Here is a 21,804-nt window from a genome sequence, read left to right on the forward strand (position 1 = left end):
AAATAATGCCAGCAGTTTGCAAAACTATATCATATTTTCCTGGAAAAACATATGTCAACATACAAAATACATGTATGATTTGAAACTTTCCTTTACATGGTATATTTTAGGTAGAGAGCAACAAATAATTACTTTAAGAAATGTAAGTTGAAGCAGATTGTATTCCCATATGCGAACGTTCTGTTTTAAGTTGAATTATCTGTAATATCTCTTTATATACCCTAATTAACATTCTTACATTTCTAACTTAAAAAGCATCATTGAGATGTCTAACCAGGAAAGGAGATGATAATCAAGATCGTAGAGTTTTCTTGGAAAAACGTAGTTAAAACATTTCATTTCTTTGATGTGAAAGAATTTTCTATAGACATTTTAGGAAACAAAATCAATGAATAAAATTACAAGCACAGTTTTAGTTAAATTAAAACTTTATTTATGCAATGTAGATTCATTGTTGTGTCAGTGATTGTGTGAACATGTGTGATAAATAATACTCCTGTTTTACAAGCTACGTGTATATTCTCAATATCTTGCACTTTTTAAACATACAAGTTAAAATATTTTAATATACAAGTCCAGGACCCTTAGAGGAAATAATGTCCAAGCAGACAAATTCCCCAAAAGTTTATGTTAAAAAATATCAAAATCTTTCATGTAAATATTAGCATTTTTGCAAAGACTATATTTAATATAATAGGCATTTCTAGTCTCAGATATTTAAAACTGTAATATAACAAAACATAACACAAACTGTTGACATTTATCTTTTCTAAACCCAAAGAAAATATCACCTCCTAGTTTCAGGTCTCTTTGCTTGTGAGATTCACAGTGACCTTAAAGGCTTATTCATACAGCAGTCTATGTTGTCTTTATTAATCCAAAAAGATATGTATTTGCTAACTGTCTATCAGTCTGGCAGCCTTAATATACAAACAGAGAAAATGAACTAACAAGGCTGTGGATAGTTTTCCACTTTACTCTTCTGTAAGTTTTTTTTTGTTTGTTTGTTTTAGTTTCTTTTTTTATTTTATTTTATTTTATTTTATTAATGACACTTTATTCACTTTGTATCCCCCCATAAGCCCCACCCTCCTCCCCTCCCGGTCCCACTCTCCCTCTCCCTTCTTCACGAATGTCCCTCCCCAAGTCCACTGATAGGGGGGGTCCTCCTCTCCTTCTTTCTGATCTTAGTCTATCAGATCACATCAGGTGTAGCTGCATTGTCATCTTCTGTGGCCTGGTAAGGCTACTCCCCACTCAGGGGAAGGTGATCAAAGAGAAATCCAATCAGATTATGTCAGAGGCAGTTCCTGTTCCCATTACTATGGAACCCACTTGGAAACTAAACTGTCATGGGCTACATCTGTGCAGGGGTTCTAGGTTATCTCCATGCCTGGTACGTGGTTGGAGTATGAGTCTCTGGGAAGACCCCTGTGTTCAAATTTTCTGGTTCTGTTGCTCTCCTTGTGAGGTTCCTGTTCTTTCCAGATCTTACTATTTCTCACTTCTTACATAAGAGTCCATGCACTCTGCCCAACAGTTGACCGTAAGTCTCAGTGTCTGCCTTGATAGTCTGCAGGGCAGAGCCTTTCAGAGGCCCTCTGTGGCAGGTTCCTAGGTTGTTTCCTGTTTTCTTCTTCTTCTGATGTCCATCCTTAACCATGTTTGTAGCAGGTTTATTTGTAATAGCCAGAAGCTGGAAACAGCCCAGATGCCCCTCAACTGAAGAATGGATGCAGAAATTGTGGTACATCTACACAATGGAGTATTACTCTGCAATGAAAAATAAGGAAATCATGAAATTTGCAGGTAAATGGTGGGACCTGGAAAGGATCATCCTGAGTGAGCTGTCAAGGAAGCAGAAAGACACACAGGGTATATACTCACTCATATAGACATCCAACATAGGATAAACCTACTAAAATTTGTACATCTAAAGAAACTAATCAAGAGAGAGGACCCTGACTAAAACACTCAATCCCCATCTCTTCTGTAAGTTTTACAGTACTATTAGGATTAAAACTTACTTTGGGCTTTTACAGTTATATCTTGTATTGAAAACTCTTTCCAAAGGAGAAAATGGGAGGTTTTGAAATTAGAATATCTTAATTAAAAACCTCATTACTTGATTTTCATCACACTGCAGCTGCTGATTTTCATATACATAATGTGTGGTTATTTTTTCTCCCGCCTTTCTTTGTACGACAAAAATACTTTCCAAGAAAAAAAAATAGTTTCTCATCTTTTTTTTAATACACATTATCGATAAAGTTACAGTTCATGACAACACTAAGTGGTGTAACATAAAAATAGCTTCCCTACCAGACACACTTTAGGTTTTGTATCCAATTGACCAAAAACATTCTGGGTATATCACCCTCCATAGGAAAATTTCTGATGCCCCAAGAACCTAGCACAAGTCTTCAAGATGCAGAGCATAAATTTCTCTCCAAAGACTGGTTTGATTCCAACCAACTGGACCCGAGCCTGTATTCTGATCCTACTCATTTTTCTCTCTCCCTTGAAATTTTGATATCCAAATATGATGTAAAACCAGCTTCTAAAATGGTTAAACAAGGTAAAAACTTATTTATACTCATTCCTGTCAATCATATAACCAGTAAACAAATTCAGCATCTCTTATGTGGCAGGTGCTGTTTGAGGTGCTGCTATTTGTGAGTCAAATAAAAAGGCACCAGAAAGTTACATTCTGATTTAAGTTTTTACAAGTAAATATACAGTATGTCAGGTATTGACTAGAGCTGAGGGTATGGATAAAGGCGCCAGTCACACAAATATTGCTAGGCGGGTTCTTGCTTTTCTGTATTGACTTGCAAGAAAGATATTTTTTTAATACAGTATAGTGTAACGATGGTCTTTTATTTGTGTCTTTTATTTGTGACAGGGAAATTTCACCCATGAAACCTAAACAACAATGTTGCCTAAACAAAGCCTTCTTGTGACACCACCAGGTGACATCTCGACGTGTATCAGAGTTTTATTGTTATCCGGGTGGAAGAAGGACAGAAGGGGGTGCAAGCTTTCCTCCTTGGTCTCCAGGTCACTTGATGCAACCGAATAGTTTCTTGTGTAAGAAGACTGGGATCAGAGAGCTTGAAGAAAATGGGAGAGGAAATGTTCTAATACAGGGAAAAACTCCAGTCACAGAATTCCCTAGTTTGAAGGTAATATTTAAATACACAAAAATAAAAGCAGGGACAGGAAGTTGAATTCTGACTTAAACGTAAAGTCAGTGTGTGTTGGAGGTGACTAAGGAGGGATATGGCATGGTAGTGTCATAGAACAAGATAAAAAGTCAGCCTAGAAATCAGTTCAAATGTGTTTTAAGAATAAAGTGTGCGGTGGAATCTCAGGGTTGTTTTGATTTGTGTTTCCCTGATGACTAAAGACTTTGAGCATTTCTTTAAGTGTTTCTCTGCCATTCAGTATTCCTTTATTAAGAATCCTCTGTTTAGCTCTGTACCCCATTTCTTTTTTATTTAATAATTTTTATTTTTATTAATCACATTTATTCACTTTGTATCCCCCCTATACCTCCCTCCCTTCCCCGTCCCAATTCCACCCTCCCTCTTCCCTACCCTTGTCCCTCAACCAGTCCACTGATAAGGGAAGTCCTCCCCCCCCTTTCCTCCTATCCTAGTCTATCCAACCTTACCAGGAGTGGCTGCATTTTCTTCTTCTGTGGCCTGGTAAGGCTGCTACCCCATCAGGAATGGTGATCAAAGAGCAGGCCAATCAGTTCATGTCAGAGACAGTCCCTGTCCCCATTACTATGGAACCCACTTGGAGACTGAACTGCCATAGGCTTCCTCTGTGCAGGGGTTCCAGGCCATCTCCATGCATGGTCCTTGGTTGGAGTATCAGTCTCAGAAAAGACCCCTGTGCCAAGATTTTCTGGATTTGTTGCTCTCCTTGTGGAGCTCCTGTCCTCTCCAGGTCTTACTATCTCCCACTTCTCTCATAAGATTCCCTGCACTCTGCCCAAAGTTTGACTATGAGTCTCAGCATCTGCCTCAATACCCTGTAGGGAAAGGCCCTTCAGAGACCCTCTGTTGTACCCCATTTTTTTCTTAATTGGATTACTTGGTTTGTTGGTGTTTAACTTCTTGAGTTCTTTACATATTCTGTATTTTAGCCCTCTGTCAGATATAAGATTGATACAGATATTTCCCCAGTCTGTAGGTCTGTTGTTCTGAGGACAACGTCCTTTGCTTTACAGAAGCTTTTCAGTTTTGTGATGTCCCATTTCTTGATTGTTGATCTTAGAGCCAGTGCTGTTGGTGTTCTATTCAGGGCGATGTAGTAGAATGGCTAAGATAAAAAACTCAAGTGACCACACATGCTGGAGAGGACATGGATAAAGGGGAATCCTCCTCCATTGCTGGTGGGAATATAAGCTTGTACAACCACTTTGGAAATCAGTCTGGCCCTTTCTCAGATCATTAGGAATAGTGCTACCTCAAGATCCAGCCATACCACTCCTAGGCATATATCCAAAAGATGCTCAAGTATACAAGGATATTTGCTCAACCATGTTCATAACAACTTTATTCATAATAGTCAGAAGCTAGCAACAACCCAGATGTCCCTTAACTGAGGAATAGATACAGAAATTTTGGTACATTCACACAATGAAATACTACTCAGCAATTAAAAACAAGGAAATAATGAAATTTGCAGGCAAATGGTGGGAACTAGAAAAAATCATCCTGAATGAGGTATCCCAGAAGCAGAAAGACACACATGGTATATATTCACTTATAAGTGAATATTAGATATAAATAGGATAATCATACTAAAATCTGCACACCTAAAGAAGCTAATCAAGGAGAAGAACCCTGGGTATGATGCTCAATCCTCACTCAGAAAGGCAAAAGGGAAAGACATTGGAAGAAGGTGAAAACAAGGAACAATACAGAAGACTACCACAGAGGACCTCTGAAAGACTCTACCCAGCCGGGTATTAAAGCAGAGGCTGAGACACATAGGCAAACGTTAGGCAGAGTGCAGGGAATCTTGTGAAAGAAGGGGGAGATAGAAAGACCTGGAAGGGTCTGGAGCTCCACAAGAAGAACAACAGAACCAAAAATCTGAGCCCAGACGTCTTTTCAAACCAAGGACCATGCATGGAGATAACCTAGAACCCCTGCACAGATACTGCCCGTGGCAGCTCAGTCTCCAAATGGGCACCCTAGTAAAGGGAACAGGGACTGTCACTGACATGAACTCAGTGGCTGTCTTCTCTTTGATCACTTCCCCCTGAGAGAAGCCACAAATGAAGATTGTTAAAGATTTTCCTGTTGAGACCAGATAGGCTAGGGTCAGATGGAAGGGGTGGAAGTCCTCCCCATCAATGGACAGAGGAAGGGGCTTGGTAGGAGATGAGGGAGAGTGGGATTAGGAGGAGATGAGCATAGGGGCTACAGCTGAGATACAAAGTGAATACATTGTAATAAATAAAACAAATTATATTAAAAAAATTTTCCAGGACAGCCAAGGCTGCATATAGCAACATCCTGTCTGGAAATAAAAAGAATTTTCTGGTCACCTAAAAAAAAAAAAAAAAAGAAAGGAAAGTGTGTGTTTACTCTTCGTGAAATGATCCTAAGCTTGAGTGAGAAATACTTAGAACTGATCAGCTGAGGTATTTTCATAAAAGATTGTTTCAATGTTGTCACTGGGTTAAAAGATAAGTTGGAAAAGATAGTCCATGGCACACATAGAGGGGCCCATCTTAGCAGACTTAAAGAAGAGCAAGTAAATCCACAGAGATTTTAAAGTTGTGGGGGGGTTTTTGTTTGTTTGTTTGTTTGTTTGTTTGTTTGTTTTTTGGTGTTGTTTGTAAGACTGGCAATCCTGGAAACAATCTAATAAAAGCAAGAAATGAAGGAAGAGAGAGGCAAGGTCTTCCAGCATCACATCTTTGACTAGACCAGAAAGTACAGTGTCTTGACACTTGGAGAGCATATTTACAATTGTATCTAAGGAATCCATTGCCCCAGCAGTGACTGAGGGAGAGAACTTACGCCAACAGGTGCAAAGGTGTGACAATAGCAAGACCAAGTTTCCTCTGGTAACTTCTGTTTTATTAAATACAAAACAAAGAGAAGGAAGATTCATTGTCAGTTTGAAGGGAAAGGGAAAAAAATAAGTAGAGGTAAAACCACCCTCTCTTCTGGCTACTTGAACAACCTGACCAACCTCTGTCCTTGCCTGTGTTAATAGAAAGATGTAGAGAACTACCCACTCTGTTAATTATCCACACCACTGCTCCCCTACATCATCAAGAGGTGACTGTATGTTCCAGCAAAATTGGCACAGGGTTTTCTTATTAGTTTCACCTTGAAGATAGTTTTCAAATATAGTTTAGTATACAAGTACTTTTCTCCCTTGTCCTCACTCTCTCGTTATTGTGGTCACATCGTTTTAGTACTCTCTCTGACTTCGGTTTAGACAAAACATCCCTCTATCGCAGGAACAAGGCTCCTTGCAGATTCATTCACTTGAAAGTCAAGAAGAAAGGAAATGGCTCTCTGACAGTAGTCTCTTCACCTCATTTTCTTTAATCTCAGATTTATCTGTTCCGTTTCGTAGTCACTGTTTTCTATTTTGCTCTCATAACTGTGGCATTACTGTACAGGCAGGACAGAGTTGATGAAATGCAAGTGACTCACAAGATAAAACAAGTAACAATGCCACAGTTCATCGCTGCTTTCATCCTATAATGTTAGGACATAAAGGCAATGCAGTTCACATGCTTTCTAACCCCCAAACAAAGCATTAGATGTTTAAATGGGGAGGGAAACTGAAAACAACAGGGATGAAGAAACCTTAGATGTACCTGATACCTCTAAGCTTACTCTCCAATGGACAAATCATTTACCCTCACAAGAGGAAACTGTAATCCGTTAGCCAGAGAAATAGAGCATGTTTGAGTAGCAAGTCCTATTTTGCATAAGTCAACATAGTCCCAACACAGAGAATAATGAACAAAAGAAATTTTCTCAAAATAATTTTCTGAATTTAACAACATCCTAGAAGCTAAAGCCTGAGGAACTTAAATAAGAAAAAAATAGCAAAAGTGTTTTTTCCTGATCTTTTCCTGATCATGCTTAAGGTGAACCTTACATATCTGTGACTTATTTCCTATTTTATACCATAAATAACTCATCATACTGAATCCCTACAGCTTTGCACTTAGATACTTAGAGAACATTTTCTAATTTCCCTAGAAAATTCCTAATAAGCCTTCATCATCCAGCTTTAATATTACCTGTAAAATTTTTATCATTGATGTAAATATAAAAAATCATTCCTTTTTCTGTTTCTACTGATTTATAAATATTTGTATTATATATATATATATATATATACAATTACTTTTATTTATATAATAATGACTAACCAATAATGTTATAATTCTTTTATGGTGATATCTTCTATTAAACCTTGACTATATGTTGAGTAGCAGTTTCCTCTGAGAAAATACTTTAATGTTCTATCTTGGAGGAAAACTGTTTAATACACAGGATGTTAAAGGGGAGGAAAACAACAGGATGCTCTAAAAGGAGGTAAAACATTGCATCCTACAATCCAACAAATTAATTAATGCAGAAAATAAAGAACTCAAAAGCTTCAGGAATTTCCTGAAACTGACAAGATTCAGTAAGTTCCTCCCTCTTCTCAAATACATAAACTTTAAAGACTGCTGAGAGATACTCAGTTAAACTGAGCTGCTCAGAAGCAAAGACCAGCTGACCTGCCTATAAGAGGCTCAGGACAACTGAGATGCCTAGAAAGGTTGCTGTTACCTATTGATTTGACTAAAGTTGTGCAGTACACTCCATATTTCTATATTTTGTAAGCAATGATCCATGCTAGGGTCCTTTTTGATGAAGCAGCTTTCTCTGAATCATTTCACCTTCTATAAGTAGCCAACAACCAATATTTCTGTGAGAAACAAAAATTGATTGGCCAAATTGGACTTTGGTAATACCGTCAGTACTTTGTTCTGTTGTTAAGTAGATGCTTATCTGGGTGAGTAGATGCTTATTCAAGTTTCCCAAAACTATGTCTTTAGATCCAACAACATCTAAAGACCTTTTAGTACTATGTTGAAGTTGCTTCTCTGCATTTATGTACTCTCAGCACAGCGATAATTGCTTACTGGAGAAGTTTCTGGGGATGCTTCCTTTGGATGTCTAGCATAGCATATACTTTAGATTTTTTCTGATGCAATTATAATGCAAAGTATAAACCTCTCCTTCTGGTATCATGTTGTCAGGTATCATGAATATGACATTTCAATAAACTAAAACAGCTCTGAGTTTAACGTGTTATCTTTATTTATTATCCATGTGTTATACATAGTCTCCCAACAGGTCCACTTAATTATGAAAAAAATATGTTAGAAAAAAAGCATTAGAGCCATACCAGTGATGCTAAGAATGCTGTACAAAATTCTAAAGATGCTATAGAATATTTAACCTTCCTAAGTGAAAAATGTGTGGAAATACATAGCTGCGTCCAACCAACAAACTATTAAGTACAGTGTTTGTACAATTGCATACAGCATCCACCCTCCAGATTAAAAAATGGAACACTAGGCAAGGTGTTTGCAGGCTGGGAACAGTCTTTCCAAATGCATGAAAACTAAAACCAAGGGTTATAGTCTTCTGCACTGGAAACTTTCTCACATGAAAGAACAGTGGACAAAGTGAAACTAATTAAAATATTTATCTAGTCATGCACATGCAGAGAGGTGCAGAGAGCATTAGGCTCGGAGTCAGATGGACCTAAATTTAATCTAGCTTCAGCACTTATTAGTAGTTTGAGTGACCTTGGCAAAGTTTTACCTGCAAAAGAAGATAATTATATACCTCATGCAGTTTTCATGAGGAATAAAAGAGATGATGTATACAGCCCAGCAAGGACCAAGTTCTTTAATAAACCTGAGGTGTTAAGAATCCTGTACTTTCTTGATAAATATCATATTGGAGTTTTACTGTTTTTATACTTTTTGAGAAAATCTATCACTGTCAATATTCCCAAGAGTTTTTGAATCTGTCGGTACTTTTAAAATCACAGGTTTCTTTCATTCATGGTCAAACTCACACATGAGATCGTCATTCAATTCTCTTCCATTATGTTGAGCAAAATTATTTTCCCAAAGTGATCCACCTTTAATCCAGTCATAAAGAGTTAGCCATTCTCAATTTTAATTGACAAATCTAATTACTGTGATGAGTTTATTTATAGTCACTATTCAATATCTATTGATAGTTCCTTGACCTTGAAGAATATCATCCAATTAACATGGCAATATGTGTTAATGGATTTTTAAATTACTTCACACCGGATAAAAGGTGAAAGGAAAAAGGGAAATTCATTTCCAGAGAAAGGAATCACAATTTATGCGAACCAGTCTTATACATCTGTTGCTGAATGTGCAACGTAAGGACTTACTTTGAGTTTATTCAATATTAGGCAATCATGTTATTTATTAGGCAATCATGTTATTTATTAGGCAATCATGCTATTTATTAGGCAATCATGCTATTTATGTGGTAGTACATTTTGTGAATGTTTTCAGGAAAAGATTACATAAATTCAAGCAACAAGAGGGGTTCTAATTATTCACAGGAATAGAACAATATGTAAAAATACTAGTTTGGAAAATAAAATGTTTTTAACAGAAGTACAACAGAGAAATAAAAGGGAAAAGAGAAATCAAAAAGGTGAATCATTAGTACATCATTAGTATAGTAACACATGAGTAACACACATACATAAACTCACATGCACACATATGTATCCTCTTCAGGTTTCTTCTCTTTGGTCTATGACAAAGCAATCTGAGAATAAAAACTATTTGCAAATGCCCAATGCACACTTCTCACCTATCCTGCTTAAATCCATCTTTTTCATGTGAGCATGGTTTTTTCTTTTTTTAATTTTTATTTTTTTAATATTAGTTACTAGTCTTAGTATCTGCTTTGATACACTGCTAGGTAGAGTCTTTCAGAGGCCCTCTGCAGTAGGCTCCTATCCTATACTTATTTTCTCCTACGTCCAATGAACAACCCATTTGTCTTTCTAACTGAGGATTGGTCATCTTACCCCATATCCTCTTTCTTGTTTATGTTCTTTAGGTGTATAGATTTCATTATGTTTATCATATCTTATAGGTCTATATAAGTGAGTATATACCATGCATGTCTTTCTCCTTCTGGGATACTTCACTTAGAATGATCTTTTCTAGATCCCACCATTTGCCTGCAAATTTCATGATTTCCTCGTTTTTGATTGCTGAGTAGTATTTCATTGTGTAAAAATACTACAATTTCTGTTTACATTCCTCCATTGATGGACATCTGGGTTGTTTACAGGTTCTGGCTATTACAAATAAAGCTGCTACAAATATGGTTGAGCAAATGTCCTTGTTGTGGTCTTGAGCAAATTTTGGGTGTATGCCTAGCAGTGGTATAGCTGGGTCTTGAGGAAGCACTATTCCTAATTGTCTGAGAAAGTGCCAGATTGACTTCCAAAGTGGTTGTGGCAGTTTACGTTCCCACCAGTAATGGAGGAGGGTTCCCCTTTCTCCACAACCTCTCCAGCATGTGTTGTCGTTTGAATTTTTTATTTTAGCCATTTTGATGGGTGTAAGGTGAAATCTCAGGGTCGTTTTGATTTGCATCTCCCTGATGATTAAGGATGTTGAGTATCTCTTTAAGTGTTTCTCTGCCATTCTATATTCCTCTACAGAGAATTCTCTGTTTAGCTCTGTACCTCATTTTTTATTTGGATTACTTGATTTATTGCTTTTTAACTTCTTGAGTTCTTTATATATACTGGATATTAACCCTCTGTCAGATAAAGGGTTGGTGAAGATCCTTTCCCAGTATGTAGGCTGTCGTTTTGTTCTGAGGACAGTGTCTTTTGCTTTACAGAAGCTTTTCAGTTTCATGAGGTCCCATTTTTTGATTGTTGCTCTTAGAGCCTGTGCTGTTAGTGTTCTGTTCAGGAAGTTGCCTCACAGAAAACCTTTGGCAGAGTGCAGGGAATCATATGAAAGAAGGGGCAGTTAGTATGACTGGAAATGATAGGAGCTCCACAAGGACCAAATATATCTGGGCACAGGGGTCTTTTCTGAGACTGACACTTCACCAAGGACCATGTATGGATATAACCTAGAACCTTTGCTCGGATGTAGCCCATGGTAGCTCAGTAACCAATTGGTTTCCCATAGTAAGGGGAACAGAGACTATTTCTGACAGGAACTCAATGGCAGGTTCTTTGACCTTTCCACCCCCCAAGGGACGAGCAGTCCTGCTAGGCCACAGAGGAGGACTTTGCAGCCAGTCCTGAAAATACCTGATAAAACAGGGTCAAATGAAAGGGGAGGAGGTCCTCCCCAAGCAATGGACTTGGAAAGGGGCAGGGAGGAGATGAAGGAGTGAGGGTGGGATTGGGAGGGAATGAGGGAGCTGGATATAGCTGGGATACAGAGTTAATAAAATTTAACTAATAATAATTTTTTAAAATATTAGTTACAATTTGTTAACTTTATATCCTTCCTATATCCCACTCCCTCTTTCCCTTCCAATCCCACCCTTCCACCCTCATCTCCTCCCTGCCCCTTTCCAAGTCCACTTGTAAGGGAGAACCTCCTTCCCTTTCATCTGATACTGGTTTATCAAGTGTCTTCAGGACTGTCTGCAAAGTCCTCCTCTTTGGCCTAGCAGGGCTGCTCCTCCCTCGGGGGGGGGGGAGGGAGGTATTCAAGAGCCCACCTTTGAGTTCATGTCAGAAACAGTCCCTGTTCCTCTTATTAGGGTACCCACTTGGATACTGAGCTACCAAGGGCTACATCTGAGCAGAGGTTCTAGGTTGTATATGTTTTTCTTTTCAAATTTTTTAAATTGTTTAATTTATTCTTTAAAGCCCAAAACCTTGAAGTTGATTGTTGTACTACAAATCATCAACTCATTAAAAACACATGCAAAACAAAGATCTATCATTATAATCACAGGAAAAGTTAGGGAAGCAATATTTGCACCCTGTGCAAAGAGAGGTTGCCATTCAGTTGCCCAGTCAAACTTCCTCTTTTTATTTTCCATATGTTTCACTTTGTATATTAAGCCTGACTTTAGACACATAGGGAGAATTATAGACTATCAAATTCATAAGAACTTCAGATAACAGATATCACACACCTCATTTCCAGAAAAACAAGAAAAATGACTGGGAAATAGGATAAACCTACTAAAATCTGTACACCTAAAAAAATTAATCAAGAAGGAGGACTCTGGCTAAAATGCTCAATCCACATTCAGAAAGGCAAATAGGATGGTCATCAGAAGAAGAAGAAAACAGAGAACAGGACAGGAGCCTGCCACAAAGGGCCTCTGAAAGGCTCTGCCCTGCAGACTATCAAAGCAGATGCTGAGACTTATGGCCAACTGTTGGGCAGAGTGCAGGGAATCTTATGAAAAAAGTGGGAAATAGTAACATCTGGAGAGGACAGGAATTCTACAAGGAGAGCAACAGAACCAGAAAATTTGAACACAGGGGTCTTCCCAGAGACTCATACTCCAACCAAGTACCAGGCATGGAGGTAACAGAACCCCTGCACAGATGTAGCAGACAGTTCAGTGTCCAAGTGAGTCACATAGTAATGGGAACAGGGACTGCCTCTGACATAAACTGATTGGCCTGCTCTTTGATCACCTTCCCCTGAGGGGGAGAGCAGCCTTGCCAGGCCGCAGAAGATGACAATGCAGCCACTCCTGATGAGATCTGATAGACTACAATCAGAAGGAAGGAGAGGAAGCCCTCCCTTATCAACAGACTTCGAGAGGGGCATGCGTGGAGAAGGGGGGTGGGTAAGGTGGGATTAGGAGGGGAGGGGGAAGGGGTTTATGGGGGATACAAAGTGAATAAAGTGTAATTAATAAAAATTAAAAATATAAATAAATAAAACATTGACCTTGATTAGTGGTGACTCTCATTATTAGTTGACTCACATTTCCTGTTTTGGTTCTACATCTCTTCTCATTTCATCATAAACTTCTTCAAGAGGGAATCCTTATCTTTGTATTTTTTCTGCACTAAATAATGCCCCACTAAAAGTTTATTTGTTGAAATACAAATCCTTAACATTTTAAAACATGACTGTCTTTGGAAGTAGGATCTTGGACAGGGTAAATAATCTGTAATCAGTTAAATAGTCTCAAATCCAATTGTGACAGGATGAAGAGATACATGGGGTATGTGCTCAGAAGAAAGGCCATGGATAGCACATAGTAATAAGGTAACTACCTCAAAGACAAGCAGAGTGGCACACTCAGGATGGCCAAGCCAGGTGACACATAGTTTAACTCAGACCATTCGGGCCTGTGAAAAATAAACTTAGGTTGTTTGACCTGCTCAGTCTTCAGTATTTTTCCTACCACAACCTGGTAAAGAAGTATAGTGTTTCTACCTCCAGCACCTACTTCTGTAAACAGTACACAAAGGTGCTCAACATGCAAAGGAAGAAGAGGATGACTCAAGGGAATAAAGGAAGGGAAAATCCCTAGATACTGAATTGGCTCCAGCATGACATTTCCAAATATCTATGCCCTTTCCACTGAAACTAATGCTCCATCTCTCAGTTCTAAAACTATTGGTACCTGTTTTCACATGTGCCTTGTGTGCTTTCAAGCTTTCATGTTTGTTTATTATTATACACCTGCAGGACAGTAATTTTATTGGGCATGGGTCCTTTATATACACATTTGAAATCAGCAGTTAAATCTAAGGAGAGAAAGAGACTCAACATCTGTGAAATTATATTTTGCTTCTAGCATATATTTTATGCATTGAAGTACGTCGCTCATGCTGAATCATAAAGATTTACATACCTGCCACAGGTTACTTTGTTCTAATATCTGATCTTTTAAAGATAAGGAAAGGGAGGAATTGTAGGGAGACTTAAATATTTATTTTTTCGTTAGAATGTGATTCATTTAGGCCAGAATACATATGAAAGGAAAAATTGGCTCTAGAGCCTAGAAAGCAGTCATTTACCTAGTATAAAATGAATTGCAATGGATTGTTGGATTGGAAACTACCTCAGGTACAATGGAGTATGGCAGACAGATGCTCAGTGAGGCTCGCTGGAAATGAAGATGATGCAGTCAAGTGCACTCAAGCAGTTCCAAAATTGTCCTTTACTATTCTGAAAGATGCTTGCTTAATAACCTATCCAAAAAGATATCCTTTCATACTGTATTTTCCCTGATCTGGAGTAAGGGTTTGCAGAGACAGTACTCAGACCTAATAAGAATGGATGAAAATAAGAGAATTTGCTACAGACCAAGTTTTAGGCCAAGAAATTTAGAAAGCTGGGCATGAAATGGCTAGAAAGCAAAGGTGTAGTTATCTATCTTTAAGCAACCATGGCCCCTCCTTCAGTCCTCAATGTGCCTATAACCCTTTGGATGCTCACAGTGTCTTCCTGAAGGAAATGTATCTCCTGTTTATTGTTACCTGTGTCCTTTGACATAATTACAACCCAACAATTTAATTACTGCTGCAGAAATGGCAACCTTATGTATTGTCCTGTCTCCTAAAGCCATGAAACAATCTAAAAGCTGAGTCTGTCTTTCCACATATCTATTTGTTTGTGTTAATCCTTATAGTCCTTACACATATATGATCATACATATATATGTACATTTACAAGCACTGCATGTCTGCATATGTATCTGTGCATCTGTGTCCATAAAACAAGATGCAGAGAGGAGACTATGATCCACATTGCTATGTAAACATCCACAAATTTAAGCACAAGCTGCAGTTCAACCCCAGAACTCCCCAAACCACGACTAGGCAAATCTTGAGAAATGCTAGTTTTACTGATAAATCTGCATTTTGTATAATTAACCACTGGATTTCTTTACTCAATGCAGCCTTCCTGTCTGGCTTTAACTTCTGGGAGTTGATCTAAAAATTTTAACTATATAGTTACCATTCTTAACAACATGCGGGGAAGTTGATGTACTGTCAACATCTAAGGAACAGATTAATCCCAAGCCATACTATCTTCCATCTCTGAAATACCTACTTATTTATCATGTAGTGCCTCTTGCCATGTCGCTCTCATTTCTTTCTGATGTAGTTCACAAATGTAGTACAAATGTTGGATGGTTGAATTTTCTCTACTTTAGCCGTCTATCGTTAGGCGTGTTGTCCAATGCTCCTGGCCTCAGCCCCTGTTTATAAAAAGCAGATAACAGGATCAGCAGGAAGGTAGAAGAGGGCCTGCTAATTACAACGCACAATGACCGTGTCTCACAATGGTAACAAAGCCGGCTGATGATGATTACTATACCCCTTCTGTGTTGTAATTTTGCATGCTTCTCTGACATCTTGTACCCCACGACACTGCTTATGACTTAAAAGTATCTCTTCGTGCCCTATAATATTTAGTATAGTCACTTTCTTGAGGAAAGAAACATTGGCTGGTCATTTATTTTTAAAAGAACTCAAAATGTATTTTAAAATCATAAAAAGATGTCTAAAGAAAATGCCTGGAAATCAAGGTCACTCCCCCGCTTGTCCTTGGCTTCTTCTATATATTTAAATCACTGTAAGGCCAGCACATTGCACGGGTCCATACCAATTTGTTCTGTGATCAGTTATAATGAGTGTTTTCCAAATCCCAGACATATAATTTCCTCTCTGATTTATTCTATCCAGTCTGCAGTCCAACAGACAGGAACTATTCATGTCCTTTTCTTTTCTCCTTTAAAAGACTACGAGAGAGTTAGGGTTAGATGGAATAGTGGGTACATGTGGGGCAGCCTTGTGTGGATGGAGCCCCTGGGTCTCTCTCACCTGCCTTTACTCAGATTTACAGAGGTTACGCCACAAAAACCTGACAGGGTGCTTGTAAAAATGGAGCCATTATTATCCCCATTCTTTTCTTCCCCTACAGCCCTTGTTCTCTTTGAAAATAAAGAGTAGGTTCTAGAAAGGGAGTATTACAAAATAGAACCCCCATATTTCACAGCTTGAAATTCAGAATTCTGAGGCAGATAACACAAATAGAGTTTCACATGACAGGCTAGCATAATGACTGTACATCAGAACCTTGGGAGGCCGGCTCTAAGCATAGGACGTTAAAGACATGTCTAAATCCAATCTAAACTTTTCTTCCACAAATTATACTGAAAATGTTAAACAGAAACATCAGTCACTGACCAATCAAAATTATCCCCTATGTCAATGAGTTGGCTGTAGCTTCAATGGATTGTGTACAAGGAGGAAAAGAGTATAAAGTAGATTAAATTTGCAGATATTAATGCCAGGGCTTTTCAGAGAATATTTTTAAAGTTAAAAACAATAATAGAATCTGGGCCACTTTCTTGTGTAGGACAAATGGGTTATATGCAGTTTTATGTGAAGGTGTTTAGGGACAGGTGAGAAAATGTGGGAATGATGGAATTAATAAGGAACCTGAGGCTTTGTAAGAAGTTAAGTAAATACTGAAAGGTTAATGAGAAATTATGTAAATCATGTGCAGAAACCTCTCTTGAATTTTTGACTTGAGCCACAATCAAATTTGAGGGAAGTGTTATATAAAATGATATCACTCTCTTAAGTTCTTAAAATAAATATTCACTTTCTCAGCCTCCAGCAGTTAACATGACTTAGGAGAGAACACTGCACATGGTACCCTGTGTCTACGCTAGAATAAACATGAAATCTGGTATGCTTGTGTGTTAGGAGTTCATAAAGAAACATTATACATAATTCTCTGTAAAACACAATCTATACAAAATTTATCTAATTTGGTAAAATATGAAGACTTTGAACCCAGAAAATACGCTTCCAAGATAGAGAAAATATGCTTATAGTGATTAAATGGCTGTACTTTGAATGAGAGATTTACTATAAGCATATAAGGGAGAGCTAAGATATGTAGAAAAGATTTTAACAACAAACAGTTGGCTAGATACCTACGCTTAAACCTGAATCAGGCCTGCAACCTGACGGAGCAGGACCTAATGCCTATTTCACGGCAGTGAGAATGGGGTTCTTACTATTATTACCTAGCCCAGAAACTTGGGTGCAAGTGTTGGCAACACTGTTCCTACAACTTTGAACTTCACCCCTTCTTAAGCTGATAACTGAGAGGAGGTAAATCCTCCAATATCTATGCTGTAGCCAGAGCATCAGACCACAATACCTAGTCCATGTGTCCATGGGATTAGGAAAGTGGGTTTCTCATGTTTCACTTTGGGTAATAGGAAGTTAATATCCCCCATCCAAGGCTCATATGGCAAAAGGAATTTCCACACTTGAAAACAAAGTTCAGATGAAGACCATGAGTGAAGAATATGAGGCAATGAGATAACTTTGTGCAGCAGAAAGAATGAAAAATTTGAGGATAGTCTTGAATATCACCAACTCCTCAGCCTTTTATTTATATGGCATCTTCTCTTAGATGCAGATTCTAAACTACTTAAATAAAGGAAACAATAACTACAGTTTGATTTTTTGAGAAAGAAATAAATCTATGAATTGTTTCTATGTACTAAATATATGAATTTTCTGAAAGGTGGTATGTATTAAAAAAGTGTATGTATTATTTATAATTAAGTTATATCTTTTCTCTTATCATATCTATTTGTCACCTTTGATAGAATTTTTATTTCTGATAGAATACTTATGTGTTGTTTTAAAACATTAAAGAGGATAGAAAAAAAGTAATTTTTAAAGCTTATTTATAAGAAAAAAAAACGCAGATATATTCAATGGTAACATAGGGAGATGAAATCCAGAAGAATTTTTTCTCCCAGTTGCTTAGGATTAGTAGTTTCCAAGGAAGTCTAAACTTTTTAAACAAATAACCTGTAGAGCATGATGGCAGAGAGAAGAGGTTTCTACGGTAGTGAGAACAAGTGAGAACTGTTCCCATAGGCTTTCTGAGGTTAGAGAATTACAGAACCTACCTTCAAGGTACAACGTCCCGTCTTTAAATGCCATAGGAGGAAGCCAGCATTGTGGGCTAACTACACTGAGTGGCATTTTTAGCCGGCATTAAAAGAAGGAGTAGTATCCTGCCATAAAAGCATCCAAATGCCACACAAAGAGCATAGTCTCTCCCAGGAGAAGCAGGGCTGTCCCTAGACCTCAGGCTTTAATTCAACACACACAACTGAAAGAGAAGGCAAGCCATGCCTCTCGACTAGAAGTAGACATTGACTATATCAAAAACTGATTGTGACCTCCCCCCCAAATCTCTGAAAATACTGTGATATTTCGCTATAAAAGTATTACTTCCACTCTCCTCATCCTTATCAGCAAGTAGAACATCAATAAAGCTTTGGGGAAAAAATGAATGTTACATGCTTACATTTTGCTGAGTTGTGCTGTCCAAAATACACCTTTTGTGCAATTATTTACATCTACTTCACATTTGGTGCGTGGTTTAAACCAGAGGTAGGAGGGTGGTGGATATTTGAGAAAATAAAAGAAAAGCCTGTAGGCCACCAGCTCCCGTTGAGTTAAGCCAGCTTCTAAGAGAATGTGTCCGTTTTGGTACTCGCAATTGCAATGTTTAAAAATAAGAAAATGTTTTTGTTTGTGATGGATCAACCCACGTGTTTGAAGCCATTTCTAGGGAAAGTTTCGAAAGATCATCATACCAGAACATTGTGTCTATTCCAGCACAACAATTCTTCGCTGATTTTTGGATGAGTTATTTAAACCCTGACTGCCAGTGTTCATTTCAAAACACTGCTAATAATAATCACTAGCTTAAATAATAGCGATAATCTTCATTATCCAATGTGTCCTTCTTCTAAGTAGCTTGAAACGACTTCTTATTAACTATGCTGTTTGATCCAAAGCATCTCTGTTACGACCCAAAAAGAACAGGAAGTGTATTGATCGTGCTGTAGAGAAAGACTCAGTGAAGTTAAGTATTAGTTCAAGGTCACAAAGCTAGTCTGTGGCAGATCCATGATAGATACTGCTAAGGCTAACTAAATAAACTGGAGTTGAACTCAACCTACCTATAACAAATGTGATTAAGGGCCCTACATCTGAGGCAGAGGGCCTGTACCTCCTTGCCACAGTCATGAAGTGTTTGCCCTCAGAGACCTCAATCTCTTTTTCTAAAAGTGCCTTCAATCATCAAGTCAGACCTATGTCATTCACTTTCTTCAAGGTGTTGCCTTTCAAGTCTGCATAGAGCAGGATGTTTGGCTAAGGCAATGGACAGTTCTGCAACCCTGGGATTCTGAGCAGCATTTCCTCAATCAATGGAAAAATACTCTTTCATGACAATATTGAAGACTACAAAATTTCCTTAGTGTGTGACAGTTGTAAATGTATGCTATCTTAATGAAATAAATAAATAAATGAGGTTGGCATCCATCCATCTTAGTTAGGGTTTCTAGCATTATGATTAAGTACCATGACCAATAGCCCACTGGGGCAGAAAGGATTCACTTCATCTTATAGCTTATAGTTCATAATGCAGGGAAGTCAGGACAGGAATTCAAATGGCAGGAACCCGAAGGCAGAAACTGATACAGAGCAAACAGACAGGTGCTGCTTACCAGTTTGCTCCTCACAGCTTGCTCGCCTGCTTTGTTATAGACCGGAGACCAGAGGTAGCATTGCGCATAGAGATCGGTGCCCATCCGCATCAATAATCAAGAAAATGGGGGCATTTTCTCATTTGAGGTTCCATTTCCCCAAGATACTAGTTTGTGGCAAGTTGACAAACAAACAAAAACCTAGCCATCACTGAACCTTATCATTTAATACCCACAAGCTTTTTGCCCTTTTTTGTTTGACTTCACTCACCTTCAGATATCTACATGCACTTAGCAGTCCTAGCACTTGCTTTAACATAATACTGTTTCTTAGGTCTGTTAGCAATATCTCCATCTCCAGTCCTTTGTTTTCATGCTTTACCAACCAAATTGTTTTGCTTCTTTACTCATATTTTCTAATTATATTAACATAACTTCTTCAATAAGATTGTAGAAATGTTGATAGATGAATTTTCTAAAACAGTGTAGACTCCTGGAAGATAAATTTAAGCAACAAACCAAGTTCATTCAGAAATTGATAAAATGGACTCTTCTCATATTAGCAGGAGTTCAAGAACCATTTTACTATAGCTTTATTTACTAAAAGAACAAATCATTTAAAAAAATCTATGCTAGAAATCTCATTGCCTTTTTCTCTATGAAGACACTTCAAAAATTTGACAGTTTTATCAGGCAGCTTACTGAAAGCACCTGTCCTTCCTCTGTGAGGATGTCAGTGTGAGCAAAGAACTGAAGTTTATAAAGCTGTACTTCCTGCTGATGAGGGACTAGAACAATGCCATGGAACATAATTAGTTATGACAATGGGGAATTTCTCTATCTGAAGTGACATGATCAGCCAAGTCATCTTTAGTAAATACGCTTAAACAGCAGAGGGCCAGGCTCGCATTCTAACATATCCAATGGAAAGTACACTTCCTTTTCTTAAAATTTCCTTGCTTATTTATTTATTTATTTATTTATTTATTTATTTATTTATTTTAGAGTGTGACAATGTTGGTTTTTTTTTTGTTTTGTTTTGTTTTGTTTTGGTTTGTTTTGTTCTTCTCAATGCAGTTTATTCAGGAACCTTGAACAATCTTCTGACCCTGGGGAAAGCCAGCCCACAGCTTAAAATAGCCTCTGGGTAGCCAACCTCAGCGTGCCTCGTGGGCAATGCAGATAGGTCCACATACACGGAAGCAAGCCAAATCCTCAGCCTTAGCCAAATATGGAGTTGTTTGTGACAGAGAGCACTCACCCTCGGGAAGGTGGAAGGCGGAAACCAGCTCCATCTTTAAGGCATGTCATTCCGCAGCTCTCTACAGTTCCCCCTTTTTGTTTTGGATGCATCAGGCAAGAGTAGAGGTCTGATCTCTGATATTAGAAATAAATTGGGACTTTGTACCGATGTTCATTTAGGTGTTATCCACCCAAAGAGCATCAGACCCGTCGGATACCTTTTTCTCAGAGGCGGGACCTGGGGCATCAACCCGCATGCAATCAGACTTGCTCTTCTCTGGGTCTAAAGCGGCTGACCCTGAGTGCAGTGCTTAGCCTCGCATCCTGAGCATAACATTTTAGCTTTTGATGGTAGCCAACCATGCTTGGGGAGACTGTCCTGCTTCAATGGCTGTAAAGGCCTGAATGATCATGGCTGCATTATGCTGTTGTGAGACTCTAATCTTGAATAAGCTTTTAGCCAATGTAGCTCATGCTTTAGATATACAAAAAGGAATTAATGCTCAACTAAAAGGAGACTTGCTGGTGTTCAATCTGAGGATTGACCTCGTGCAGGAGCAAATTGATACCCTATGGCAAATCGCTCAACCTGGCTGTCAATGGAAGTATGCTGGATTTTGTGTCACTAGCATACAATATGAGAATTTTTCCTGTGCTGCAAATCTGTCTAAACAATTGTCTAGCTATATTTTAGGTAATTGGACTGAAGAATTCGATACTATGATGGAGCAGCTGAGAGTGGCCATTGTTACGGCAAATTCTACCAGAGTGGACGCAGGACTAGCCACAGGATTATCATCATGGATTGCTGCAGCTATGAATCATCTGAAGGAATGGGCGGGCATGGGAGAGTTAGCAGGCCTTCGGGTGTTGGTCTCCTTGGTTTGTCTGTGGTATATATGCAAGATTAGAGTCTCCTTGCATATTTATTAAACCTGGATTTCTT

General features: G+C 38.2%; 1 long non-coding RNA gene across 1 annotated transcript; it reads right to left on the reverse strand.

The window, feature by feature from the left end:
• Positions 1-1,135: 1,135 nt before the first annotated feature.
• On the reverse strand, positions 1,136-20,045 carry LOC132647965 (uncharacterized). Its single transcript, XR_009586290.1, has 3 exons — positions 19,888-20,045; positions 15,131-15,278; positions 1,136-1,773 (listed from the first exon to the last, which is right to left on the reverse strand). It is a non-coding gene; the product is annotated as an uncharacterized LOC132647965 (long non-coding RNA).
• Positions 20,046-21,804: the final 1,759 nt, after the last annotated feature.

Source organism: Meriones unguiculatus, chromosome 15 (assembly GCF_030254825.1).
Source record: "Meriones unguiculatus strain TT.TT164.6M chromosome 15, Bangor_MerUng_6.1, whole genome shotgun sequence".
Taxonomy (NCBI): Eukaryota; Metazoa; Chordata; class Mammalia; order Rodentia; family Muridae; genus Meriones; species Meriones unguiculatus.